The sequence below is a fragment of the Bombina bombina genome, chromosome 4, assembly GCF_027579735.1.
Source record: "Bombina bombina isolate aBomBom1 chromosome 4, aBomBom1.pri, whole genome shotgun sequence".
NCBI classification, from domain to species: Eukaryota; Metazoa; Chordata; class Amphibia; order Anura; family Bombinatoridae; genus Bombina; species Bombina bombina.
Genome location: NC_069502.1, coordinates 1,049,974,174 through 1,049,983,105, shown reverse-complemented (window position 1 = coordinate 1,049,983,105; position 8,932 = coordinate 1,049,974,174).

The window sequence follows — 8,932 nt, the reverse complement described above, 5'->3', positions numbered from 1 at the left end:
ATAAAAGGGGTACCTCGCATTCAGAATTCATTGTACGGCTGGGGACCAAATAAACAGGACCTCTGTGTTCAACATCTGAAGATGAAGTGCTGAAAAATGAGTAAGAAAGCGCAAATCTGGCTAAATAGATTTATTCATAAAAAACAGGTGCAAAAATACATAAGCACTTACATTGAAAATAACAGAAATTTAGCGTCCAAGATAAGTTCAGCTTCTAAGAATGACAGACAGCTCAGTCCGGATTCCAACTATTAAACAACTGTCACAGATATTTCTCTCGCCAACCAACAAGCAAGAAAACTGTATGTAATATGTGCAGTCATGTTGATAGGTCAGCAAAATTTCAGAACTGTGATGGTACCATAGAATTTGACATTAAATGTAAAATTACCTGTGACTCCACATTTGTTGTATATCTGCTCACCTGTGGATGTGGCCTTTTGTATGTTGGGTGCACCAAAAGAAAGATAAGAACAAGAGTCAATGAGCACATATACAACATTAAAAATGTGAGAGAAAAATCTATTAAACACAGTATCCCTAATCATTTTAAGGAAACCCATAACTGTAATCCCTCATCCTTGAAAGTTATTGATTGGATCCCCCTGAGTGTTCATAATAGGCTGTTAGCTTTGAGACAGCAAGAGACCTACTGGATATACAAAATTGGGAGTCTGCACCCCAGGGGGCTAAATGTTGATCTGGATTTAGCTGCATATGTGTAACAGATATTACCTGAGTTTGTCAATTATAGATCTGGTTTCTAGTCACATTTACATGCTAGGGTGTATATGTGTAAAGGAGAAGTAAACAGTAGATTTAGGTCCTGTTCTAATCTAATGTAGACACCACATTAAATATGATCATTTATTTGAAGGGTCTTTTTTAATTATGTATTCAGCCATGTATTTTCTATCAATTTTTGAAAAACTTGGTATGTTTTTATGTGGTTTATTAGAGAGATATATAACAAATTAGGAATATAAATATGAGATTTATTATTTTTTTATTGTAATATTGTATGTATTAGTTAAGGATGTATTTACTGTAGATGGTCAATAGAGAGCGCTGTGATAAAGAGTATAAATTGGAATACGATATCTGCTTACACTTCCATACTTGAAAAAGTTTGGCCGTGATCCGAACGAAACGCGTAGGGTTTTGGGAATTCAATAACCTATGTGACGTATAGCAGCCGGTCCTGAGATTATCCCATTTGTTGGGGGATGCTCCCGCCTGAAGTGACGTCAGATGGCGACTTGTTGGTCGGCGAGATAAAGATCTGTGACGGATGTTTCATAATGGTACTCCGGACTGAGCTGTCTGTCATGCTTAGAAGCTGAACTTATATTGGATGCTGAACTTCTGTTATTTTCATTGTAAGTGCTTATGTATTATTGCACCTGTTTTTTTATGAATAAATCTATTTAGCCAGATTTGCACTTTCTTACTCATTTTTCAGTACTTGTAGAACTCCTCTAGTTGCTGGAAATACCAGTGAATGAAAAGCAGCCCTGGCAGAGATTGGATTACTTGAATTTGTTTGAATTTAGACACAGAACTTTCCACCCCTGGTAACATTGGCCTGTTTTAATTGCCCTATATATTGCTATACATTTCTATATAGAGCAGCATTTTTAGGGGTTGTTTTTACATTTTATGCTGAGCGTTATTGTATATTTTATGATATGTTGAGCGTTACTATAGTTTTTATTTGTGAATTAGCGCTGATTTTCTTTTCTGTGTTTTTTATCTGCAGTTGAAGACCACTGCCGCTGCCACCACCGCCGCCGCTGTGATGAAGATAAGAAGATGGACTGCCGACGCCAGGATCAAGAAGGACCACTACCGCACCGCCATCATATTTATAAAAATATCATCTTGGGTGTTTTAGTGTGTGTGTTAGAGTGTTTTTTTTTTAAAGATTAGTTTTTTTGTTTTTTTTATCTTGGCAGCAAAGAGCTAAATGCCCAGCCAAATGCACTTTTCAGGTCACTTTTTAGATTATTTTTTTTTAAGATAGTTTTTTTTAAAGTTTTTAATGTTAGCAGGATTAATTGTTTTTTTTTTCTCTAAAAATAAGAGCTTGATCACTTTAGGGCAATGCCCTACTAAAGGCCCTTTCAAGGGCTATTCTTAGTTTAGTGTTAGAATAGGTTTGTTTTTGTTTTTTGGGTGGGTTTTTTATTTTGGGGTATTAGAATAGGCATAAATCTTTTTTTTATTTTTGGTAATTTCTTTGAGTCAAGTAAAAAGTTTGAGAGGTAAATGCGATTACGTTAGCACAATCCCATCCCATTTAATTTCAACTTGTAATTACAAATCTACGCTACCCATAGAAAATATGGGGAGCGTAAATTACAGCGCAACTTAAAACTTGTAATATGGAATTGAGCGTAAAGAACACTGCAAGCTCGAATCACGTTTATGCTCCTAGCGCTAATGATAGCTCTCCACCCATAATCTGGCCCTAAATTGTCATCGAGGATAGCCACATATAAAAAGGGATTTTGGGGCTTATAATATAGATTAGAGAGGCTCCTTTGTGCAGTACAGAAATAAAAGCCCTTACCACAGTGATCACCAGACTATACAGACAAAATGTATTTCTTTTTTTGAGAGAGGGACTTGTTTACTAGAAATTAAACTTCATTAGGGGTCTCTAAACTAGACATACTTCAAACATTAACCCCTAATCTGCCGACTGGAGCTCACCGCTATTCTAATAAATGTATTAACCCCTAAAGCTAATTCTAACCCTAATCCTAACACCCCCCTAAGTTAAATATAATTTAAATCTAACGAAATAAATTAACTCTTATTAAATAACTTATTCCTATTTAAAGCTAAATACTTACCTATAAAATAAACCCTAATATAGCTACAATATAAATTATAATTATATTGTAGCTATTTTAGGATTAATATTTATTTTACAGGCAACTTTGTAATTATTTTAACCAGGTACAATAGCTATTAAATAGTTAATAACTATTTAATAGTTACCTAGTTAAAATAATTACAAAATTACCTGTAAAATAAATCCTAACCTAAGTTACAATTAAACCTAACACTACACTATCAATAAATTAATTAAATAAAATACCTACAATTATCTACAATTAAACCTAACACTACACTATCAATAAATAAATTAAATACAATTCCTACAAATAAATACAATTAAATAAACTAACTAAAGTACAAAAAATAAAAAAGAACTAAGTTACAAAAAAATAAAAAAATATTTACAAACAATAGAAAAAAATTACAACAATTTTAAACTAATTACACCTACTCTAAGCCCCCTAATAAAATAACAAAGACCCCCAAAATAAAAAAATGCCCTACCCTATTCTAAATTACAAAAGTTCAAAGCTCTTTTACCTTACCAGCCCTTAAAAGGGCCCTTTACGGGGCATGCCCCAAAGAATTCAGCTCTTTTGCCTGTAAAAAAAAAACATACAATACCCCCCCCAACATTACAACCCACCACCCACATACCCCTAATCTAACCCAAACCCCCCTTAAATAAACCTAACACTAAGCCCCTGAAGATCTCCCTACCTTGTCTTCACCTCACTGGGTTCACTGATCGGTCCAGAAGAGGGTCCGAAGTCTTGATCCAAGCCGCGGCTGAAGAACTCCATCATCGGGCTGAAGTCGGAAGTCCATCATCGGGATGAAGTCTTCTATCAAGCCGCATCTTCAATCTTCTTTCTTCTGGAGCGGAGCGGAGCCAATCTTCTGATTGGCTGATAGGATTCTATCAGCCAATCGGAATTAAGGTAGGAAAATTCTTATTGGCTGATCGGAACAGCCAATAGAATGCGAGCTCAATCTGATTGGCTGATTGGATCAGCCAATCGGATTGAACTTGATTCTGATTGGCTGATTCCTTCAGCCAATCAGAATTTTCCTACCTTAATTCCGATTGGCTGATAGAATCCTATCAGCCAATCGGAATTCGAGGGACGCTATCTTGGATGACGTCATTTAAAGGAACCGTCATTCGGCTAGTAGGCGTCGCTTGAAGAGGTTGGATCCGCGTCGGCTGGGAAGAAGATGGCTCCGCTCCGCTCCGGAAGAAAGAAGATTGAAGATGCGGCTTGATAGAAGACTTCATCCCGATGATGGACTTCCGACTTCAGCCCGATGATGGAGTTCTTCAGCCGCCGCTTGGATCAAGACTTCGGACCCTCTTCTGGACCGATCAGTGAACCCAGTGAGGTGAAGACAAGGTAGGGAGATCTTCAGGGGCTTAGTGTTAGGTTTATTTAAGGGGGGTTTGGGTTAGATTAGGGGTATGTGGGTGGTGGGTTGTAATGTTGGGGGGGGTATTGTATGGTATTTTTTTACAGGCAAAAGAGCTGAATTCTTTGGGGCATGCCCCGCAAAGGGCCCTTTTAAGGGCTGGTAAGGTAAAAGAGCTTTGAACTTTTGTAATTTAGAATAGGGTAGGGCATTTTTTTATTTTGGGGGTCTTTGTTATTTTATTAGGGGGCTTAGAGTAGGTGTAATTAGTTTAAAATTGTTGTAATTTTTTTCTAATGTTTGTAAATATTTTTTTATTTTTTGTAACTTAGTTCTTTTTTATTTTTTGTACTTTAGTTAGTTTATTTAATTGTATTTATTTGTAGGAATTGTATTTAATTTATTTATTGATAGTGTAGTGTTAGGTTTAATTGTAGATAATTGTAGGTATTTTATTTAATTAATTTATTGATAGTGTAGTGTTAGGTTTAATTGTAACTTAGGTTAGGATTTATTTTACATGTAATTTTGTAATTATTTTAACTAGGTAACTATTAAATAGTTATTAACTATTTAATAGCTATTGTACCTGGTTAATATAATTACAAAGTTGCCTGTAAAATAAATATTAATCCTAAAATAGCTACAATATAATTATAATTTATAATGTAGCTATATTAGGGTTTATTTTACAGGTAAGTATTTAGCTTTAAATAGGAATAATTTATTTAATAAGAGTTAATTTATTTCGTTAGATTTAAATTATATTTAATTTAGGGGGTGTTAGGGTTAAAGTTAGACTTAGCTTTAGGGGTTAATAAATTTATTAGAGTAGCGGTTAGCTCCTGTCGGCAGATTAGGGGTCAATACTTGAAGTTAGGTGTCGGCAATGTTAGGGAGGGCAGATTAGGGGTTAATACTATTTATTATACGGTTATTGAGGCGGGAGTGAGGCGGATTAGGGGTTAATACATTTATTATAGTAGCGCTCAGGTCCGGTCGGCAGATTAGGGGTTAATAAATGTAGTTAGGTGGAGGCGACGTTGGGGGCGGCAGATTAGGGGTTAATAAATATAATATAGGGGTCGGCGATGTTAGGGCAGCAGATTAGGGGTACATAGGGATAACGTAGGTGGCGGGGGTGTACGGAGCGGCAGATTAGGAGTTAAAAATAATATGCAGGGGTCAGCGATAGCGGGGGCGGCAGATTAGGGGTTAATAAGTGTAAGGTTAGGGGTGTTTAGATTCGGGGTTCATGTTAGGGTGTTAGGTGCAGACGTAGGAAGTGTTTCTCCATAGGAAACAATGGGGCTGCGTTAGGAGCTGAACGCGGCTTTTTTGCAGGTGTTAGGTTTTTTTTCAGCTCAAACAGCCCCATTGTTTTCTATGGGGGAATCGTGCACGAGCACGTTTTTGAAGCTGGCCGCGTCCGTAAGCACGGCTGGTATCGAGAGTTGCAGTGGCGTTAAATTATGCTCTACGCTCCCTTTTTGGAGCCTAACGCACTGAAAACCCAGCCATTCTGTGAGCTTTAAATACCAGCAGTATTTAAAAGGTGCGAACAGAAAAAAGCATGCGTAGCTAACGCACCCCTTTGGCCGCAAAACTCTAAATCTAGGCGAAAGATTTTTAAAGCATTGAAAATTGTAATTTTTTTTTTAACTAACTTTTCTTGTAGTCCACGTACACAACCTTGAGAAATACCTGGGGCGTTTTCTAATGTGGCCTAATGGGGATAGTTATAAATCAGTTCCTAAATATAAAACAACCATGAGCAGCATGTAGGAGGGCCAATGTTCTGATTTTCACAGAATGCACTCCAGTTTCTTTGGATAGAGTGAGAAAAACACAATTTTAAGCTGGCAAATAATTAGTGTATTAAAAAAAATCACTATGCATAGTAACTTCAGTAATGGGACCAAATTGAGCTGTTTACTCTTGTATTTGTTCAAAATATGTATTTGAAAACAGTACTGATTGCTTCAACTTGCAGACACAGAAGAATAGCTTAATGTTAGTTGGGTTACATTTTGTGGTGCTGGTTAAACTTATTTGTAGGGGACCAGGGTTAGTGTTGTGGGGGCAATTAAGGGGGTTTAGTAGATTAATATTTGAGTGTAGTCACAATAAAGCAGTGGTTTCTATTATGGGGAAGTCATAGTTAAGGTTAATTGTGGTTGCGAGGGTGTGGGTTTTCATCATCTGGGTTTAATATGTTGAGGGATCTGTGTCAGTACAGAAGAGGTTATCTGGGGTTGGGGGGGATCTAGTCAACATGTTTATGGTTGGGGGAACCAGGTCTGGTTTAAATTCATTGTGGTGGGGTATTTAGACAATGTGGTCAGGGATTTTTGTGAGTAGGTCAGTACCATTTGGGTTATTTTCAGTGGGAGATTAGATTGTCACTGTTAGGGCTAATTGCAGTGGAGTGATCAGGTCAGTACGATTAGGGTTTTTGCAATAGGGAGACTAGATTATCATGGTAAGGGTTAATTGCAGTGGGGGGATCAGAATGCAGTCAGAGGTAGTTGTTAGAGTTAATTACAGTGGGGTTGATTATTTCTTTTGATTATCTGCATTAAGTTTCAACTATATAAAAGTTGTTGTCCAGCAGCTAAAACAGTTAAACAGCTGTTTTTAGGTTTAGCAAATTGAGATGGGCCAGTTGCAGCTATGTGTACTTCCTCACATTATAGCTAGGGAGCTTGTAGGGAGGGGCTCTCATGGAAAGTAACTACAATTGCTATTCTTTGGGAGCTTTCACACTTATTATTCCTGATAGATCTGCGAAACTGTTTTTAGCAGGGGTGGGTACCAAATTAGTTTCAATTATAAAACTTTATTTGCATGTAGTTATTTTTTTCATTCAGTGCTGAATTGCTGATATTTATATTTACTTAAAGGGACACTGTACCCAAAAAATTTCTTTCGTGATTCAGATTGAGCATGAAATGTTAAGCAACTTTCTAATTTACTCCTATTATCAAATTTTCTTAATTCTCTTGGTATCTTTATTTGAAATGCAAGAATGTAAGTTTAGATGCCGGCCCATTTTTGGTGAACAACCTGGGTTGTCCTTGCTGATTGGTGGATAAATTCATCCACCAATAAAAAAAGTGCTGTCCAGAGTACTGAAACCAAAAAAAAGCTTAGATGCCTTCTTTTTCAAATAATGATAGCAAGATAACGAAGAAAAATTGATAATAGGAGTAAATTAGAAAGTTGCTTAAAATTGCATGCTCTTTCTGAATTACAAAAGAAAAAATTTGGGTACAGTGTCCCTTTAATTTGTGATGTTGAGGATGCAACCTCTGCCCTTGTAGGGCAAGCCTGCTCATGCAAGCCTGCAGCTTAAATGGATATTAAACTATTGTGCACAGTTACAACAGAAAAGAAACTACTCACTATCGGCTAGATTTAGAGTTTTGTTGGTAACGACCCGAAAAGCTAACGCTGGCTTTTTTCTGGCCGCACCATAAAAATAACTCTGGTATTGAGAGTCCACATAAAGGCTGCGTTAGGCTCCAAAAAAGGAGCGTAGAGCATATTTAACGCAGCTTCAACTCTCGATACCAGAGTTGCTTACGCAAGTGGCCAGCCTCAAAAACGTGCTCGTGCACGATTCCCCCATAGGATACAATGGGGCTGTTTGAGCTGAAAAAAAACCTGCAAAAAAGCAGCGTTCAGCTCCTAACGCAGCACCATTGTTTCCTATGGGGAAACACTTCCTAAGTCTGCACCTAACACTCTAACATGTACCCCGAGTCTAAACACCCCTAACCTTACACTTATTAACCCCTAATCTGCCGTCCCCGCTATCGCTGACCCCTGCATATTATTATTAACCCCTAATCTGCCGCTCCGTAAACCGCCGCTACTTACATTATCCCTATGTACCCATAATCTGCTGCCCCTAACACCGCCGACCCCTATATTATATTTATTAACCCCTAATCTGCCCCCCACAACGTCGCCTCCACCTGCCTACACTTATTAACCCCTAATCTGCCGAGCGGACCGCACCGCTACTATAATAAAGTTATTAACCCCTAATCCGCCTCACTAACCCTATAATAAATAGCATTAACCCCTAATCTGCCCTCCCTAACATCGCCGACACCTAACTTCAATTATTAACCCCTAATCTGCCGACCGGAGCTCACCGCTATTCTAATAAATGTATTAACCCCTAAAGCTAATTCTAACCCTAACACTAAGACCCCCCTAAATTAAATATAATTTTAATCTAACAAAATTAATTAACTCTAATTAAATAAATTATTCCTATTTAAAGCTAAATACTTACCTGTAAAATTAATCCTAATATAGCTACAATATAATTTATAATTACATTGTAGCTATTTTAGGATTAATATTTATTTAAGAGGCTCCAAAGTCTTCATCCTATCCGGGAAGAAGAGGCGATCCGGACTGGCAACCATCTTGATCCAAGCGGCATCTTCTATCTTCATCCAATGACGACCGGCTCCATCCTGAAGACCTCCACCGCGGACCCATCTTCTTCCGGCGACGTCCAACTGAAGAATGACGGTTCCTTTAAGGGACGTCATCCAAGATGGCGTCCCTCGAATTCCGATTGGCTGATAGTATTCTATCAGCCAATCGGAATTAAGGTAGGAATATTCTGATTGGCTGATGGAATCAGCCAATCAGAATC